General features: G+C 47.7%; 1 protein-coding gene across 3 annotated transcripts in view; it reads left to right on the top strand.

Moving 5' to 3' along the window:
• Positions 1 to 10,887: 10,887 nt before the first annotated feature.
• LOC125950582 (mucin-19) overlaps positions 10,888 to 20,512 on the top strand; it is a 48,570-nt gene continuing 38,945 nt past the window's right edge. The window contains exon 1 of one of the 3 annotated variants that reach the window (XM_049678703.1): positions 10,888 to 10,984. The gene's annotated coding sequence lies outside the window, so the exon portion shown is untranslated. Of the gene's footprint in view, positions 10,985 to 12,269; positions 12,646 to 20,512 lie in introns of those variants that run through there. The other 2 variants (XM_049678704.1, XM_049678702.1) reach the window with 2 other exon arrangements.

Genomic DNA, 20,512 nt, shown 5'->3' with positions numbered 1-20,512 from the left:
TAAAACATTTAAGATCGGAATATCCACTGTGCATATGATAATAATATCTAACGAACTTAAAGCATTTTGAATGAGATTTTCATTGACACGCTGTGGCTGTCGTTGTTTGTCTTGCAGCAGGTGTGTTGTGCGCTATACTTTCGTGATATGAAACCTCGCACACCCACGCAACAGCACCAACAGCAGCAGCAGGACGAATGACGAACAAACATAATGCTTCACCGTCAGCCAAAAACACACAACGACCCAACTTAGCTGCATTTGTTTATGTCATAAGCTGCACGAATTTGATCCACCCTCACTACCACCACTACCCCCACGGCCACCTGGTAGCGACCTCGGGCAATGCTAATGCCGTTGATTTCATTTACGGAATCACCTCCGGGATGCCGTCCTTTTTGGGGCAAACACCTTTCTGGAGACATTCTCCCCTAATCCTACCCGTGACAGATTCAATTCCCTTTCTACTTTTCCCCCTCGCCGACCATCACCACTATCACGGGGCTACCTCAATCTTAAAATGCCGCCGACGACAGCCGACCGGACGCCGGAAGGTTGGTTCGCTGGCACAGGATGAAGGCACCGGTACCGGACAAAAGGGACAGGACAGTCTCAAGACCCAAACTCCTAGCTGGCCCTTTGTTTGGGCAGGGAGGGAACGTTCCGCGCAATCGTTTCCTGAGGGACATCATAAATCTTGACTGCCGGGAAACTTCCTCGATCGGCAACCACCACGGCCACCACGGGTCCCGGAAGGTTAATGAATGAAATGAATTGAAAGGAATATTTCTCCATCACCTGACCAGACCACCGTGTATCTGGCCACTACCACCACCACCACCACCGGTGATAGTCTCTTTGCAATAATGCAGAGAAAATGAATATAAATTTCCGTCCATTCCGGTCACCCAAAACTTTTGAATCCTGCATGGCTTCTCCTGGGGTCGGTTGTCCTGGTAGTGATGCTGTGGTGTTCGTTGACACACCCTCTACAGGGCCACAGCAGCAAGAGCTCCGGATTGAGGCTATTATTGCCGCTATAGTGGATGGAAGTCAGACGGAAGGAGTTGTTTGGGGTTGACAGTCTCACCTGGAGTTACCCTTATCAGCCCATGTTATTCTGTCCAGTCCCGTCAGCTTACCGAGCGCCCTAAACATTGATTTACTCAACGCTTTTCGTGCAACGTTGATTATATCAAACCAAACTGACGTTTGTATCGTTTTATGGAGACCTTAATATGCCATCATTACGTATTTACTTACTTTGTTTAGTGCCATTCATATTTATAATTTTTCGCGAGTGTTCAACCTTTCAAAAGTATTGAGGAAATTTTTTGAATCAATCGAAATAAGACTGACAAAGATATCGAATTTTGAAAATCGCGCATCATAAGTGGCTTTATTAAGGAATCGTTAGATTATTGGAAACATTACTATAATAATTCTAGAATTATGAGGCTTAGAAAAAACCTATTTGTTATTGCTTTTTAAATAATTTTATAGAACTCGTTATTAAAGGAAAATTGTAGAATCCATCACTTTCCCAACTTCAAAATGATACTAGCGATTCTTCTGTAAATATATCCCAATTGATTGAGCACGAAGCAGGGATAGACACCGTAAAAATCAAGCAAAAAATTGAGAGCGTATTTATCTCAACCTATCACAACAACAGTTGTTTCAATATCCCTCAAATTTCTAGGATTTTTTTAAGAAAGTTGTAATTTAAAATTACACAACAACATCAAACAACAAACTCAAACAGTAACAACTGGTTTCGCGCCGAAATGACCTAAAACGTTATGCAATATGCCAGCTATAGCACCAAGCGTTCGATCCGCGATCGCACTTTCGTCGTTCGCAATCACTCAACTCTCTCTCTCTCTCTCTCTCTCTGTATCTCTCTCTGTATCTCTCTCTTCTCTGGTGCGCCAGATTGTGGTGGTTTTCATTTATGATTGCAGCCCCAAATCACGTTATCTGCCCTTTATCCAATTTGGTTTGAATAAACCCAAAAATAGGGAAACGTGAAAAAAAGAAATCCATAATTCCCAAACGAACGCATGATTTAGCTTCGTGATTTCCGATTTCGATGCCACTCGAGACCCCACCCTCGCTCCGTCCTCGGGCTGTGTGTCGCGCACATGCCAGACTATAAACTACTCTCCCTTTGCCCCCCTATCCGGTGGTGGCATCCGCGCGTGTGGCTTGGCATGAGCATACCGACACACTATATATATATGGGTCGGGCGCATTAAATCAAAAGACACTTCAAATTTACCACCCATCATATATTATGCAAGATCCCAAAAAGTTTAGACATTCGGCGCCGCCAGGATACGGAGACGGGAACGCCGGGCCACCCTTAGATAGGAGGAGCGCGAGCTTTTCCGCCGGTCGGTCGGTTGGCCACAAATATGGCACAGGATATTATGCCACGGGGCCACCTGTTTCGCGTATACCAAGAATTGAACCGCCCCCCACATCGTCCCCCACCCCACCCCGGCAGAAGCGGTATTTGAATAATAAATAACACTTCCCGGCCCGGTAATATCGCTTCTAATAAAATAATTTCCACAAATTTATTTATTAAATCACTATCGAAACCCAGGACCCCCAGTCGTGGTAGCCTATCCCGGGGCACGGCACCTCGCAGTGCGCGTTTCTACATTTTCTGCGATTCGTTCCGTTCGCTTTTGTTGCTTATCCTGTGATCCAACGCATGATACATCGTACCGTGCTGCTCTCGGCTCAACACTCAGAAGGGAGTGCCAGGGAGTCCCAGGGAGTAATCGATCGATCGTTCGATCGAAACCGACCGCGGGGGGTCAAAGCCGACTGAAAGGTGCAAAAATATTTGGCATTTCGCCCCCGGCCCCGTACTCCGGACCGTAATGCCGGACGAAAGTTTGTCGTCGCGTCAAAACCGCTGAAGCAAAGTTCATCAAACTCGCGTGAGTTGCGTGCGTGGTCGTCGCGGTCGAAAGGTCGAATCGAAGCGCTGGTTGAAGCGCTATGTATATTCAACCGCGAGCCGAAACCGGTGCCGTGTGCTCGATATTAACCTTTTCCTTTCCGCTGCGTGCCAGAGAATCCGGTTACGGGTCGGAGACGGCGAATGGTCGCAACCGTCTCTCATCATCGTCGAGTCGCGCTCGCCGGCATCCGGCCAGCACCGGCCGGCCGGTGGATTCCAGCTGGAAGGTTGCTCGCGGAAATTATAATTTATTTGAAAATTTAATATAGCACAAATGCCGGTTGAAGGCGGTCACTATAGCCGTTGCTGGAGCTACGGCCATGACGTCCTTTTCTGTCGTCGAACTGCTGGCCGTTGAAGTTGACGTGAGGTGGCGTTTTTACTCGGACGGTCGCACCGGAGCAAGCGCGAACCACGGATGCAGGATAGGTTTCCATCGTTAACTATTTCGCGAATGTGCGATGGCCACGGGGACGATAGTGGTCCCGGTCTCGGTGCTCTCGCCCGGTACGATGATGCTGCGAGTGATTACCACCACGAGATTAGTGCAGTCAACACACACATACACTGCGCGAGTGATTTGATGGAAGAGTGTTTAACTTTGTAAAATGGATTAAACGTTTATTTACTCCCGGGGATCGGATATTAACCTAGATTTATGAGTTAGTTGCCTCTCTATTAGCCAGTTGCTTGCCTAGTATGTTGGGCCTGTGGGTGTTAGAGCATAAAAACATTAAATTCTCTAGACTGGTCGATCGAGTCGAGTCATTGAGTTGGTTAAAATCGAGAAAAGCCGTGGCCACACGGAGCGAAAATTTGCGCGCAAATTTACAAATTAATGCCAAATCGTTTACGCTGCGATATGTTTACGTGGCCGGGTTGAGGAAATTAAAATCGTTTTGTGGAAGAAAAGGATTGAACACACTAGCAATGATCACTATCTATCAATGTAAACCACAAATAGAACATATTGCGAGCCCTTCCGTTTGCAAACAGCTTTTACTCTAGGTTTTACGCTCCACGGACCTATAATCGTTTGACAGCATGTAAACGGCAAGCGTAAATGTTTTGGCATTAATTTTTTCGTTTGCGCTAGAGTTTTCGCCCCGTGTGGCCACGGCTAAAGGCTTTTAGCTGCCCCCCGGCACATACATTTGCATGTAATGTAAGGGGCCGTGTGGTGCGACCAGATCATCATTACGATTGGAAAGTGAAGGGAACTTTAGCCGAAAAGTGCGTTTACATGCGCAGAGTATTTACCGAACCATCCTGGCCTGGCAGTATAAACGGTATCAAGGTATAACTGCTACACAGACGAGCATAAAAGTGTTTTATGCTTCCAGTTGAACGTAAAAAAAAGACGCCGACGCCGATGACGACGACGACGATGAGCGAGTTCAACTGCCGCCGCGCCATTTCCCCAATTCGTGTTCCATTAAACCATAACTCCCAGGCAATAAAGTAGTCGGGTAAGAGCTAATAACCATCAAGGATCTGTTAAGTGAGAGGCGGGGGGGGGCTACATCATACAAGGGTCCGTAGCTCTCCTCTCCAGTGGCAACATGGAATGGTGCAAACAAGGGTATTGCGGCACCACCATGCGCTGTGTTTAATCGGGACTTTCTCTTACTTTTCATTGATCCTGAGGCATAAAGAAGGATTTGACAGACATCCTCATACAAAGCACATCGGAACGATCACGGTCCATCAGTTTTTAAAAGAGTTCGACGGGTTTCGGTTGATGGTAAATCTCGCAGATCATCATACAAAACTGTCAATAATGGCCAATACATTACAGTAGAAAAGACAAACTTTTCTCTCTTTCTCTCTCTCTCTCTCTCTCTTTCTCTCTCTCTCTCTATCTATCTATCTATCTCTTTCTTTCTTTTTATGCTAGATATTGTGGTGTTTGCAAATGTACTGTACAATTACGATGTTAATATTACGATGTTTTGGACTCTTTTCTTTCCAAAATTGCCCAAATGTTAAAAAAAAGTTAAAGCGTTTTCTTTTCTGTACGTGAAACTGTCTTTTATTTAGGGGCAGTACAGCTACATCCAAGAAAGGTAGTGTTTTTAATACTTCATGCTACGTTATTCACGCTAGTGATACAGATAGATATGTTTCACAATTTTTGGTTGAAATATTGAAGTTGCTCCAACGTCCATTTATTCTTGAGCTGCTTTTCATCCAAGTGCTATCGATTGAAATGCATGAAACGATAAAAGCGATAATCATTTATTGATTCTTCAACCATCAGAGGCAAACTATGCATCCAAGCTCGAATGCAGCTTTACATTATCTGACTGACAAAGGCTCGTGCCAACCATCTGTTTTCTATAATAATCCAACATCATTTGGCCATTAATTTCTAATAGTTAACGTTACTAAGAGTGCCCTGCCTATTTATCCAACACAAGGCAGGTACAGTGGATTTCTTCCGAACACAGCAGCCATTGAAGGAATGTCATCGACCGTCAAGCGTTACCGTTACGAAATTCCTCATCGGCTCGGTTAGAAACAACCGATAAGGCAAAGAAATACCATGCCCAGGAAACCACGTATCACCAAAACCCCTTCACCGGATCCTCTTAACATCTGCGTATGTGAATCTTGTGTGCGTGTCCTTGTGCTGTTTTTTTTAACTTACCTCCCATCGAGCATAAATAACATATCCTCGAGGCTCTCGAACGAACAAACGAACAGATACGGCAGATTGGCAGCAGATTCGCGGCTACCGATGATAACCGCAAAGGCGCACATGCGCCCCGGCCATATCCAAGTGTGCGTCGTCAGCGAGTGATCCTTTCATTCGTGCGTCGGATCGGTTTGTTTTACTTTGCATGAGAAAAGAAAAGTCGTCCCGCGGCAGGCATCGAGCCAACCGTGGTAATGCCAATATTTATGAGCCCCAAACAAAGGGAGCATCGAAGCAACGAAAACGCAACGCAATTCGCCGTTCTGTTCCAGGAAGATGAAGAATAATTGAATAGCTCCACATGCAAATCGTCGGTCGGTGAGCCAGCCAAGGGCGCCTACAGTAACAACAACAAAACGCGAACGATTGCTGTTGTGTCCTTGCTGTTGTGGTCTGTTTCTGTAAACTACACTCATCCCACGCCACCCCACCGAAGATGTAATTGCACCAACGCCCAGCGTTCGTATTTACGAGCCACTGTCAAGATTTGCAGCGAACTGGGCGAATAATCTTCGAATTTGCTTCTTTCGAGCAACGAATGATGCTCAGCCTCCCGGTAGGATCCTGAAAAAGGTTATCAGCCACAGTAATGAGGACAAACATAATGCCACCGAACGCTACACGAACAGCCGAATGTGTGTGTGGACATAAAATTCTCGCGAAATAAAACAATCGCAATGCCCACGGCCCTTGCCACAAAAGTCAAACATTCGCGGATCGCGTATCTCAGCGAACGTAAATTCAGAGCCAAGGTTGGGAGGAGGTGGGCAGGGGGGAGGGGGGCGTTGGGAGGAGTGCCACGAACTTTGCACTCACGCATCGTGCGTTTCCCAACCGCCATCCCCCCACGAGAACCACGCCGGGTCTGGTCGAAGCGAAGATTGTTATCCTTCGCGCAGCGAGTTTTTGGTTTTGCTGGGAAACGGGAGAGAGATCAACGGTGTTATCGAGATGTACACCCCGAATGAAGCAGGCACTTTGGGTCTATTTGCTTCGCGGAACTGCAACCCACCCAGAACCTCGTTACGCCGTCGCCGTCAGCACCAAGAGCAGCTTCAGGCCGTGGGCATTAACCGCGTTTTCCGCGAAATGTAACAAACCAAATATGCTTACTCAGGATGGCGCCAACGCCAATACCAAGCGGCAGCCACAAGGCACTGGGCGTACGATAATGAATGTGCTCGGTGAAAAATTAAACGATGGAAAATGAAAAACCGAAACCAACAGTCCAGCGAACAATGCGCCGATCAATGCACTGCATGGTTGTGACAATAATTTTTCGATGAAAAGTTCTTCCTTTTCCCTCTCCGTCCTGTAACGGTGCCCTCGGGTAACACAAGGAAAATGGAATGCAACCCGTTTGGGCTGACGCCGCCGCGGCCATCGTCGATTTGTTGGAACACGCAGGAAGGCCATCCAGAGACAAGGACTTGCACAAGGGAGGGAAATTATGAAGCCAGCACACGTTTGCAGAACAAAAACCTCCCGATCGCTTGGCGCGGGATTCAATTGGCACGAAATTCGCACAACCAGCACAGAGTGTGTCGGTGCGGAGCGAAGCTGCCGAAAGCCATGGAGTGAGCATCGCGAAATGGAATGATCAATGCACTTAACGGGTGTAATTCGTAACCGGCGTAACTGATGACGGCGAATCCCAGTGGCCGGCCAGTCGGGCCAGTGGAAAGCAGTGTTTTTTTTATGTTTTGCTGCAGCATTTTTCTGATTTATGTACGATATGAATTTAATTAGAGATCGTACTGCTTGCAACAGAAGCCTCGCGTCACTATTGATTTACGTAATACCAGCGGCCAATTAATGACGACCGCTGGTACTGCTCTTTTGGCATTATCTGTATCCAGTGTTCTTTCTATCCTACTTTGAGCCTTGCGCCTGTGGCAAATGTAAGCCTGGTGAGATTATTAATTATTTATATTGAAGCTTACCATGTGCACATTTGATAAATCGAAAAGCTGCATTTTCCTTTATTTTGAATTCCTTTTAATTTAAGATATAATGAATTCTGTTTCTGGTCCATTCTGTTGTCTTGTAAATTTTGTATTTCACTCAACGGCGATCGGATACATACACATACATAGTGCATTAATAGAAGAAATAAAATACATTGCTGATGTGACTGTGCAACAAACTTAATTTAGTGTAATCAGAAAATAAAAAAATAAATAAATACAATGTGAACAAATTTATCGCATAAACATAGTTAGTAGTTGATAGTTGATGAATAGTTTTTCTCGAACAATATGCTTCTTTTAACTTCAAGACATTTTTCGATCGAATGCGTGCTCTTGATCAACACAAAAGTGATTTACCGTACACTATATTATCTTATTATTCAATAAAAAATTCTTTAACCGTCTACTCCAGTGAATCATAATAAGACACATGCAACTTCGGAACACCAAAAACGTTCCATCGCTTGAAACAACTCCATTAATTCTATAAGGACTTACTGCGTAAAACAAGGCTCTCAAATGCAATGCACCTTCTGCCGCCCGAGAAAAGTACGTTCGGCATGTACTAACCACATGAAATGAATAATGGATTGTTCTTTTTTACATGAAGTTTCTCAACCAATGAATTCCACGCCGATGGCAGTCAACGCGCGCCAGTAGCAAAAACAAAAACATCCTGGCATTCCCGGATCGGTTCGCGTAAAGTGCAAAATCCCCGATTTGCATCGAGCGCATCGAATGCGAAAGTGACCAACGGGAACCGTAAACCGATGCACCGGCAAGCGGCACAAACGGGGCATTTTATGCTTATTCCAAAATAACGCAAATCATATCAAAATAAAGCGCACCGATTGCACCGACGGCGCTTGAAATAATATTTCCGCATTTTCCCCGGGTTGCACCGGAGCACGTTGCACGTGGCCATATGTCGGTGCCTTCCGTTCACTGTATCGGTTAACCGACACACCGAGAAGAGTGCACGCTTCCCGATGCCGATGCCGATGCTGGTTTGGTTTTTCCTCACATCATGACGTCCTGAACTGTACGTTGGTGGGTTGGCCGACGGGCAGTGGCTCTCCTCTCCCCCAAAGGCGCATCGTTTTGCGCATTGGAATTCGATTCAGTCTCGGAGTTGGAGGCCTGGGTGGGCTGACGGGGTGCGTGCGGTTGAAGTGACTCCGAGGGCCGAGTTTTTGGCAGAACAGCCGCAAAAAGGCTTTCGTCATCGGTGCCCGGCTTGGAGAATGCTCTATGGAATGGCTCGTGGATGGAAGGTGGTTGGACCGAATGGAGATGAAACCACAACAATCGGAAATGTAAAAGTCCCCGAAACGAACATAGAGGATTCTGTTCATTTTATGTTGTTCCGCCAAAAATTGTGCAAATATTTCGTCAGCTTCTGCCATTTAATGGAACTTTAAATGAAGTGTGGGCAAAATGATGGGTCAGTCAGGCTCATATGCTGCTAGTGAAACTTTGAGATGAAATTTTTCATTAGTTTTTAATTACGGGAATACTATATCTGGGGAATGTGGGATGCTGTTGAAGAAAATTTCCAAACCGTCGAAACCGAATCACAGTTTTGTTGCAATCTTACGGTATTCCTGTTGGCTAGGATTGGTTTAAAACAATAAATAAATGAACAGCAACCAAGCACCAAGACACCAAGACAGTGCACCGGGGGACACCGGTGCCGTTGCGCAAGCACACTGGAAACTGGAGAACTGGAACGGGTGCAGTAGTGGTGCAGCGGCATGGTTTGGTGCGGGAAGGATGGCACAAATCTTGAAACGCAGCCTTCGCAGCTTGTGTCAGCGCACGGAGCATAGGAACGGCGGCGGGAACGTGGTTAAGAGATAACAGCCAACCGAAACCGAGAAGCACGGAGATGGCATTAGCTTGGCGGATGTTTTCCGGCTTCCGGAAGTCGAGTCACCGCTGGTGGCTTTTGTCTTTTGCCGATAAGCCGGATCCGGTCTCCGGTGGAATCCGGAAGCAGCGAGCAATGCAGCAGAGCAGAGCGGTACAGCACTTACTGGTGCGAACGTGCGCCCGGGGTGGCGAAACCCCGTTTTCTATGGACCAAGCGAGTCACGAATAGCCAACATCTTGAATCATCGCCAAAGATCATTCTCACCACTATTCTTGGTTCGCCCTTCGGAAAAGGGTCGAGGGGGGGGGGGGGGGACGTTAAGGTTGTGTGAATAATTTAAGAAGTCGCCGAATTAAATTTTACCGAAAGTGAATCAACTCAGCGATGCGGTTGGCACACTTGATGTCCGTGATAGTGATAGGATTTGAATCTTGGATACTAATGCAACGCAAACATTTCATGATGCAATTGAAATGGAGATGTTTCGAAGGAGTTTGTTAAATAAAAAAGTTAATAATAGGAACATTGGTGTGGGTTACTTTTATCGCTCCAGGTTCATCTGTGCAGCCGCATATCGTTTGACCGACTCAGCCACGTTTTTTAGGTTCGTGTGGCGTGGTTCGAGACTGCTTTTTGCACGTTGGCGATTTGTGGTATTTCATACCTTTTAAAACCATCATTTAACTAAGATTTTTCCTTAGTTTGCAGGTTTAGAACCGATTTTCTCGTTTACAGTTAAAAAACGGCTAATTCAATTCGAACTATGAAGTTTCATGTACTCACCACCTAGATGGCGCTGGCGTCGATTCTCTATCTCACAGTGCGTCTAGACGGCAAAGAGAAAGCTGAGAATGAGAACCCATATGCAAAATGTCTGCAACCGGGTCACTTAATGTTTAAGAGACCCGAAATTGTTCTGCCGGCGGTAAATACTCTGGATTTTACAATTCCCTTTGCATTGGATTTGACATTCTCGCCTTTCTCATTCTCAGCTTTCTCTTTGCCGTCTAGATGCAGTGTCACACGCGAGAGCGAGAGGCAAGATTCTGCTCGATAATTTCGAATAAAGCACGGTGGGAAATGAATGGTCAAAACGTAATAGAAAAAATGTCTTTTGGGTGGTAAATTACATTTTCCACAACAAACAAAGTTTTTACAAGAATTCTCAATGTACTGCACAGCGTTTTAAAATGGAATCGGTCGAGCTGCTTTGGTGATGAACGTTAACGTCAAAAAAAAATCCAATATGGCAACCTGCAAAGTGCTAGGACGCCACCTGCATCATTAAAACACCTCGGTTCAAACCAAGGTGTTTTAAAAGACCTTGCCGTGGCTCAAACAATAAAAAGCGGCTCTTCCTCTTCGCGTGTTCCCCGTCGTGCAAAGTGTCATTTTTACCGTGAAATTCCTTCGGTGTAAGATGTGGGTGCGTTCGGAAGTGATAATTATCGTGTCGTGAGGAATGGGTGTGTACAAAAGATGCAACAACAAAGAATATTGTTGCACTTGACGAAAGGCGGGCTGCCGTTCAGTGCTACTTCGTCGCCGGTTTGTTAAGGCATACTATCGACTCACTTGAGCTGGTGTCCCTGCTAAACATCTCCGCACCAATACGACTTTTTCGTAACTATTCCTTTTTAACTGTGCGAAGGCATCTTACGAGGTTTAGCAAGTCAATCTCACCTATCAATTATATGTCAGTCAGGTTCAATGAGGTATACCATCTGTTCGACTTCGACATTTCTGTTAGTACTTTTCGTGATCGTATCCGACTGTATCCTTTTTTGTATGAACTTTAACTTGACACATCCTATTAGGCACACTGGCCCGTAGGTTGTTGTTCAAGAAAATAACAAATAACAAATATCTTCTTTGAGATTATAGAGATAGCAATAACAGTGATGGTCCCCCATTCTTTATTGACCGCTGACTCCGTTTAGAATGTTGTAACATAGATCATTTACTAGCTTCTGCAATACATAACATTCCGTAATGTTCAGCCAAAAGTGCTAAAAGCAAAAAGGGGTTCTTAATGGTGTTTTACTTTGTGCTGCAGAGAACCACTGGTCATTCTCGCTCTCGCTCTCGCTCTCGCTCTGGTCCTGGTGTCATGTGGAAAAAAGCTTCTTGCTCCTTTTGCCACCTCCTTCTTCCCTCCGCCCGGTCATTCTGATTCCTATCTCATCCTCTTCAATCTCGCTCTTCGTTGATTCTCCTTCTTCGCCCACATCATCATCTCGAACTTCAACCTCCTTCCAACACGAGATCATCCATCCTGTGGTTGTGGGTTGTTGAAGCGGTGGATGGGAGAGCCGTGGAGATCGAGAATCCTTTGAATCCAGAACGTATGAGACATGATTCTCTCACATTCCTGCTCTTCTCCAGCAGCCGCAGCAGCAGCAGAGAGTGCGGACTCCGCCATCAACATTTTTCTTTTTCCACTTTATCCCACTTCTACCGTTCCCCACCCACTGCCCCTACGCTACCATCTCTACGTTGGTGGAACCATTTATCGTGTCGTTTGCCTTATGCTATGAATGATACCCCCTTCTCTCCCGCCCACACTTGCGCTCGCTCTTCGTGAGAACGAGTACGCACACCAGTAAAAACAGCGCCTTGATTTGGTTGTTGCTAGAAAGCGCTGTCTGTAGGAGGAACGAGCTGGAATGTGTGGTTCGTCCAGCAAAGAAGCAGCAGCAGCAGCAGCAGCAGGTTTATTTGTTTTCCCTTTTCTGTTGTTGATTGTTGGTCGGTTGTGTTCGTCTTGTCCGTGCTGTGTCCGTATGTGTGTGTGTGTGCGCGCGCAAAAGAAAGAAAACAACAACAACGGCTACTCAGCCAAAATAGCACGCACACGCCTCCGAACGCGCACATCACACTCACACAAGCGAGCAGCACCTTGCGATTGTTTATGGTGTCCGGAGACAGAGCGCCCTGAGAGCGAGAAGAGTAAAATTCCAGTCCCGTAGCAGACCGCAACACAAGGAGGATGTGCCTATGTTCCTCAGTTCAATAGTTCAACCCTGTTCCCACTGCCTGTTCAACCTGCCAGCAGGAGGTGTGCTCTAAGAAGGGAAGGAAAACTCAACCACGAACCTACGGGAGTTTGTCGCAGACGCCAACTAGTGTACGTAACAAGTGCCTCCTTTGGTGTAATGTGCAATCTAATTCGCGTGTTTAGGAGTGTAGAAAAGTAAGCATAAAAATGGCTGAAAGGGCTGAACAATACGCCAAACGACGTTCCTCCGATATTCGTTCACCCATTCACACCTTGCCGTTTTGCTCGTTCCTTTCTTGTTTCGGCTGATCTCCCCCGCTCGCCTCGCGTCTCGCCGTTCGTACTTCGCTTTGTGAAACACGACCTTCGGCACTGCTGGGAGGGTATGCGCTTTTCTCCGTCCCCCTTTGGAAGGGGAGTTGAATGGATTGGACAGTCCGTGTGTGTCGAGTGTAGGGCGAAATTCCAGTAACAAAAACACGTAGATTCGCTGGTTGCTTCGATTCAAGCACCCCCCGGGGTTTCTGGGAAATCGTAGCAAGCACCAAGCGTCCAATTTCCAATTGAAGAATAGAAGCCGGACTCGAGGGGGTTCCAGGAATCCCATTGGTACAGATACACCGAATCCAATTGATCCACTACTGCAACGGCAAGCGAATCCACCGTTTTCGGGTGGAAAGTTCTCGGTGTTTGGGTGTGTGCGTGTCTCTTTGCACGGTTCTTACGATTCCTTCAGATTCCATTCATTCTTCATTCGCTGTTCTTTGCGCACACACTACGCACACACGCATACACGCGTGCAGGTCCGAAATCCGTGTCCGTGATGTGATGGAAAACTTGTTTCTTGGTGGAGGAAGCGACTAAGAAGCGCGCGGTAAAAAGGGGTAGGAAGGCAGCGGGGTGGCCAGCGACGGCTAGCAACTGACCAGCCCAGCAGAAGAACCATTATCTTCTCGAGACTCGCTCTCTACGCACACTTGCGCGCGCGTGGGGCTTGGCAACACACATTCCACCGCCTTTCCTTCGTTAGAAGGAGGAGGCCAACGACGACGACGACGACGACGACGGGGGCGGCCCCGAAAGATCGAAAGAAGTCGTCGTCCGTCGTGCGCGAGAAGAAGGCGTACCGGAGGCAGTGTAGTGCGATACGAAGACGAACGTCGTCCCCACCGTCCGACGACCGGTTCTCGATAGCTCGAGCTCGATACGCGTACCGTGGCGTCGCCGACCTCGGGAGTGCGTGCGTGCGTGCGAAACACACTAACCGTGGGGACAACTACACCAGCCAGCAGCAACGGCCACGATAACGTTCTCGGTGGTGAGTGATTCATTGTTGTGACTGAACACGGCAGCCTACTGTGGTGACTGCCTTTCATTGCGTTCATTGTTGATGGATGGAAGGAACGCAATCGTAGTGTGCCAGGCAACTCAGCCCAAAACACCCAGAAGCCGCTGGCTGCTGTTGGGCGCTGGTGAAGGATGGCCATCCAATGGATTAATAGGGATAAAGGAAATGTGGAAAGATAAACTCTGCTGGATACGGAGCTCCACACGAGACGACGAGAATGCAGCGTGGAGTGTGTATGTATGAAGGTATGTATGCGACTTTCAGCCACCAACCGTTAACCTTCTCCCTTTTGGGCTCCTCAATCGTGGGTTTTCTTACTTCACGCCGTGCTCTTGTTGCTTCCATCGCGTGTTCGCGCAAACTCTGATGATCACGGAGACGGCAGGCCGCTTGCTGTGACTCCGGCTGCACGCAATGCCGGAAAAGTATGCCGAGTGGCTGAATCGTCTTACGGGGCGGCTCACGCATCGCATCAATGCGCTGTTCTTGTGCTGCTGAAAAAAAAAAACCGTCCCATTCCCATGACGCATTCCCGCCAGACGTGTTCTCTCTTCTCTCCAGGGACGGTCGGTGGTGGCGTGGTGGTGTGCCTTGTAACATTTTTCATATCGCGTATCATCACCCCAACCACACACAGTTCACCATCGAAATGTGCGTGCGAATCATGCAAATTCGACAATTCTTGCTTCTTGGAGTTGGAGTCGGAGTGGGGCGTACAGTGGTACATAACATAACAACCCATAACATTGCTTTCATCGATCATCATCACACGCAATCAGAACGTGTGGCGGTAAAGCTAGCGTTAGGAAAAGCTGAGAAAAGAGAGGAAAAGAGAGAGAGAGAGAGAGATAGATAGAGAGAGATGAATGCTTCATCTGTTGTCTTAACCCCCACCCCCTTTCCCCACTAGCGTATCATTGTCCAAACGCGGTGTCAGAAGCTCCACGGAGTAAGACAACTAAAAACATGGAAAATGAAGGACAAGACCAGACAAGCGCGTGGTGCCCGTTATTGATGCCGGGGTTATAGCGGCCTGCAAACATTCGTCCGGTGGGGATAGGAGCTCACTGGAAAGACTTATTCTACACTATAGTGTAGTCCACCAAGAAGATCATGCTGGGGAGATAACGTTTCTTTGTGATGGTGATGAGGGCCGATGCGATGCTTTCGGTGGTGGATCTATCAGTGGCAAGTATGGGTCACAAACAATGTTATTGATTCGTGACGGAGATGGATCCATTCTGGCGATGATCTCCTGCGCGACGGCAATCGAGCGAGGAAATGTCAGCCAAGGAGTACTATACATATCGTGATAGGAAAACATGTTGCAGAAAAGCATAGATAACATTTCAATTCATCCAGCTTCCTACCACCAACAGCACCACCACCAACACAGGCGCACAGGTGTAGGTGATGTTCTTCTATTGCTTTCTGCCTGTGGATGTCTTCTTACGCCATACGTGATGGTCACACTGCCCGACTGCAACTCGCCTGCTAATCGATCCGAAGGTGTGCTTGCCTGGGGTCACTAATGGACGCCATTTACACGCCAACCCCCCAACCGTGCAAAGTGCGTTCAGAACGGATTGTTGCAATTGAATTTTTCAAGTACTCGCTGTGTGCGTGTGTGTTTGTGATTTGTTATGTTTATTCCTGGGCCAGACGCATGCGCCATGCTGGGATGATGTTTCTTTCTCTCTCACCAACACACACACACACACACACTCATCCAAGCGCTCTCTCTCTCTCTCTCTCTCTCTCTCTCTGTCTCTCTCTTTTGTGTGGTGTGCTTCGATTCGAACGAATTCTATTCTCAGCATCAGCACTAGTAGCAGCAGCACACTAGCCTACTAAGATGCACAACGACATTGCTGGTTCGCGCTGGCCCGCGGGAAAACCCGCTCCATCCACTCATGGTATCGTGGGCTTTCCCATCTGCTCACTCGGCTAGCTGTGCATGGCTTCGTCTGCACGCTACTATCACCTCTTTCCCCGGGACAAACCGGGTTCGGGTTCTCCACTTGCTACTTGCCTCACTGGCTACTATCGTTGTACGCATTCTGTGCTACTGATACTGCTACCGCTGCTTCTAGTGTGCGCGTCATCGAAGAGCGCTGGAATCAATGAATTGTGTGTTCACCTCGTGTGCGCCCTCGCCTAGAACCGTACTCAACTCCACGGGCATTTTACATTGTCAGACCAAACCAGTGATGTCGATGATGATGCTGAATGCTGATGATGATCGGACATTAAAAACATTCACACACAGGTGCGAGTCCGCGTATAAGCGATAAGCCGTCGGTGAGGGTTGAATGTTACCGACAGTCCCAACCCAGCCCACAACCACCTCACGTTTCTCACTCTCTCTCTCTCTCTCTCTCTCTCTCTCTCTCTCTCTCTCTCTCTCTCTCTCTCTCTCTCTCTCTCTCTCTCTCTCTCTCTCTCTCTCTCTCTCTCTCTCTCTCTCTCTCTCTCTCTCTCTCTCTCTCCCTTTCCCTGGTAACGTGACAAATTGGAGTCTAAAAGCCATGACGGGCGCGGACCCACCACTTCAGCACGAGATGGGAAAATTCCGGTCTCACGGTCTCGCGTCGCGATCGTGTATCTATGGCGTGGCGTGAGGGAATCGCGCTGCCGGTCATGCACAAATCGATCCATATAAACGTAGGAATGGAATGATAGAACGTACTCGCCCAATGAAGGGAGTAGTCAGCGATTGCCTTTTTTTATACTTATTATTATATTATTACTTTTTTTTTATACTACAAATTTCGCTGCACTTTGCATCGGTGCCACGTGCTGCAAGTTCAGCTACACCACCGCTCGAGCACAAACAAACAGCTGCAAAATGAAATTAAAAAAAAAAATCCAAAATCAATTTTGTAAACGTTTTTCCCATTTTTTTATGTTCTGTTTTTCATCGTTTTTTGACCGCTCCCTCCTGGCCGGCGGACCACATTTACAACGATAGCGGTACCGTACCCATTTGTTGAATGTATACGGCTCCAAAACCAAACAACAAAAGCTACATCATCAGGCTTCGGATCAGTTTTGTGTCATTTGCGTGCACTTTTTATAAACGGACATATGTACCGCGCAGCGTGTACGTACCATGGTTAGTGAAGCCATGAGCATGTTTTGCAATCGAGTTAAGCTCTCCCGCCGCGTATCGTATCCAACCGACCGATCGTTTTGTCGTAAAACAACATAAACGCCGGCTTGCATAATTGGTCGGCATAAATGGTTCTAGTAGCTACGACAAAAGGAATGAAAACAACACACGAAAGAAACGAGGGAAGAAATCAAAAGCTGGACACAAATTTTTAGCCTGCAGCAGCAGGTTTTGTTAGTTTGCGCGACGGATTGGTGGTTTTGGGACTCCTGGAACGAACACACCGGTCCGGCCGGCCAGTGTGGTTACGATATTACTACTGGTCTCAGGTTCTCGCGTAGTCCATTGCCGCGACCGGGAAGCGGTGGGCCGAGGTCAACAAAAGTTGCTCCCCCACTAACGGCCTCGGCCGCCGCCACCGCCGCCGCCGCCGCCGCTTGTGGATTGTTATATTTGTCGAACAACATGTAAAGCGATAAATTTGCAAATTGCACCTTCCACTTTTTAGTTGTTGTTGTTCTAGGTTTTGTTGCTGACTGGTGGCTTCCCATCCAAAGTATCCGCTGTGCTAGCAAACTCCCCTACAACTATCAACCCGTTCTGGGTGGGTACAAACTTTTTGCTATAATCAATCAAACTGCGTCAGTCGCTGCTTATGGTATCGCGCCGCCTGAACCCCTTAGGGTGGGTGGTAGGGATTTTACTGGAACCGGGCGCCTTTGGAGGAGGCGTCCATTAACCCCGTTTCTGGTCCGGTGGTCAACGAAGACATATTTTTAAACATTACATTTTCAAATGCGACTGAACCAAGAACCGAGAACTCGAGGGAGCTTCGGCTCATTCAGTAGCTTCACAATCTGGTAATGAAAATGTGGCAGACAAAATATTGGAGATCATAGGCGGCCTACGCAATTGCAGGGAAGCCTGTCCCGTGGTTTCGTTTTGGTAGACCGACCGAGTAAAGTTTACCGTCCACAGATCTTGCGATGCGTAACGACGATTCCCTTTGTTCCGATGCACGAGCGTCAGCTTTTTTCTGGTACCACATGAAGCTGCACTGCTTTTGCTACAGATGCCTCTCAGTTCAGCACACGCAAACTAACTGGCCGATGTTATCCATCCGATTTTTTTGTGTTTGTTGAATAAGTTATTCCATGTTTTTATTCTTGTTGTTGTTGTTGCTGCTGCTGCTGTCGTACGCTGTTGGAAGATACTACAGTGTAGTACGTACCGCGCATGTAGGCTGTCGGGGGCTTAACAGTGTCAGCGTAACCTTCGCTCATCTCACAGGTCATCTTTTGTTGTTAATGCGTGTAACATTGAATGTGAATGTGGTCTTTGTGCCGTGTTGGATCGTCGGAATCGGTGCGTAAATGCAACGGTGTGACTCATGCAAATATCCATCAGATGAACCAACGATTAGTACGCGCCGGCATTAGTTTGCCGTTGGTGAAGTTCGCTTTTGTGCTTGTTGCTGGACTTAATTAGCGTCTCTAGCATGGAGCATGTACGGAGCCGCGGTTTAACTGATCTATATAAAATCCTAAACATGGGTACCATACTGTACGCTTACGGGGCGGCTTACGATCGTGCTGGGGTTACTGGTAATACTCGGTTACGTTCCGCTACGAGATCAGTGACAGACGGAGACAGCAGAGTCGCTGAACGGCGGTGCCCCAACACAAGTTCAGCTTGCTGCTGCATGACGGTGGTTGTAGTAGAGGCTACTTTGACCGATTGTTGTTTACATTCGGGGAGAGATGTTGTTCCTCCACAACGAGACGCCGAGCAAATGTCTGATTTCACCGGCATGGCAACTGGCATTCGGCGGCGGCGATCCGTACAAAGATCGTCTCTCTCGCACTCTCTCTCTCTCTCTCTATCAGTCCTTCTGTATGTCTGCCTGTTTGTTGATTGTAATAGCTTGATTGGTTGCTTCGCTATCAATCCTGCCGCTGCTGCTACTCGGACCAAAGCAGCCAAACAGTGGTCCCCTCTCGTCAAGCTAAAGACGCACGCTGAATTTGAGGTTAGAAACGCCAGCAGCAACCAATCGTAGCTAACTCTGATGAGATGCTCGACGGCCGCACCTGCTACCAAACTACTGGTTACAACCAGCATCTTGTCATGATGCGTGGGAAAACTGTCAATCAGAATACCCAAAACGATCTGATTAGGCAGCGCGCCCATGAGATAGATCGATCGAAGGCTCCATCATTTTGATGCTTTTTGCTGCGATGCTGCCACAAAACGGTGATTTATGATTAATGTGCCTGGTAATCGCCGTCGCCGTCGTTCTCCCCAGGTGACAGGTGCGTGACACATTCCGCCGGTACCTTGAAAGGGGGACCACACCCACCACCACCATCACCAAATAGGTATTGATTGTGTGTGTGTATTACGGCAGCAATAAAATTCTTCTATCGCTCCGGACTATCAACAGAGTACGGTTGCGCTGCTGTAATCAACAATAATCTCGGACAACGGGCGTGTATGTTGCTAAGCCGGGCCGGGGGATGCTCCCAGCGGGGTCCAAAATGCCTTTTTTCTTCCAAATATAAATCCCTTCCCTTGACCACAGCACGCGCGCTTGTCGTATCAACCGCCTGCGACCGGTTGGCACTGGTTTCCTTTCGGTACATCGTCGGTTTACTTATTATCAGAAAGAGGAAGAGGCGACCTCCGCCTGCGCGCTGGTGCGGGGGTACACCCGTTTCCAATCTGCACACCCACTGATGGGTACGCTCGCGCTCATCTCCGGAGTGCAGTGTAATATGTTTATTATGTTGAGCTACAAAAACACACAATCGCAAAAGCGCGCGACCACGCGCACGGTTTCGTGGTCGTAAAACAAATCGTAAACACCATCATGCCATCCTTCCGTGGGCCATCCATCGGGTTGGGTAGAACAGTTAGTGAAAGGTGAAAGTTCACGTCGTACCCCGTGCTGCTGCTGTACTTGCCGCGTGTTATCCTGCTACGAGATACTTCGCTTCGAATTGGCTCACGATGAATGAACGACGCTTAATTTCTCCCCTAGCGTCGTTAAATTCTATAAATATCTGTTTTAGCAAACCATTGCCAACGCGTTACGGCTGAAGAAACACCATCCCACCACGACTACTAGCAGCGCCTGCTTCTCCGACCTACGGCATCTCGAACCATGCTGGCTACCATGGTGACGACAACCCGTCTGACAGTATCGACGAAATGATTTCCGTTTCCTTCCCACCGCCCGCTTATTTTTTTTGCCCTTTTCCTAATGGTCTGCTGATCCCCGTGGTCGGTAGCGACCAGGGGAAACCGCATATCCGTCCATCGGACATCTTCGGCACCTGCACCGATACCGAACCCCCACCCACCATCTTTCCCACATTCCCATTCGACGCTAGCGTATCGATCTTGGCCAACGTTCTCGTACATCCTCTGGACCAGCTATTTATAGGAGGATATGGTTCCGACAGGGAGCGACGTGTATCGGCCACCTTGTCGCTCTAGGCAGTTACTCAGCATACTATCGGGGACCACCCAGGGCC

Source organism: Anopheles darlingi, chromosome 2, assembly GCF_943734745.1.
Source record: "Anopheles darlingi chromosome 2, idAnoDarlMG_H_01, whole genome shotgun sequence".
Taxonomy (NCBI): domain Eukaryota; kingdom Metazoa; phylum Arthropoda; class Insecta; order Diptera; family Culicidae; genus Anopheles; species Anopheles darlingi.
Note: the sequence above shows the minus strand (reverse complement) of the source record. Positions and strands in the feature narration are given on the sequence as shown.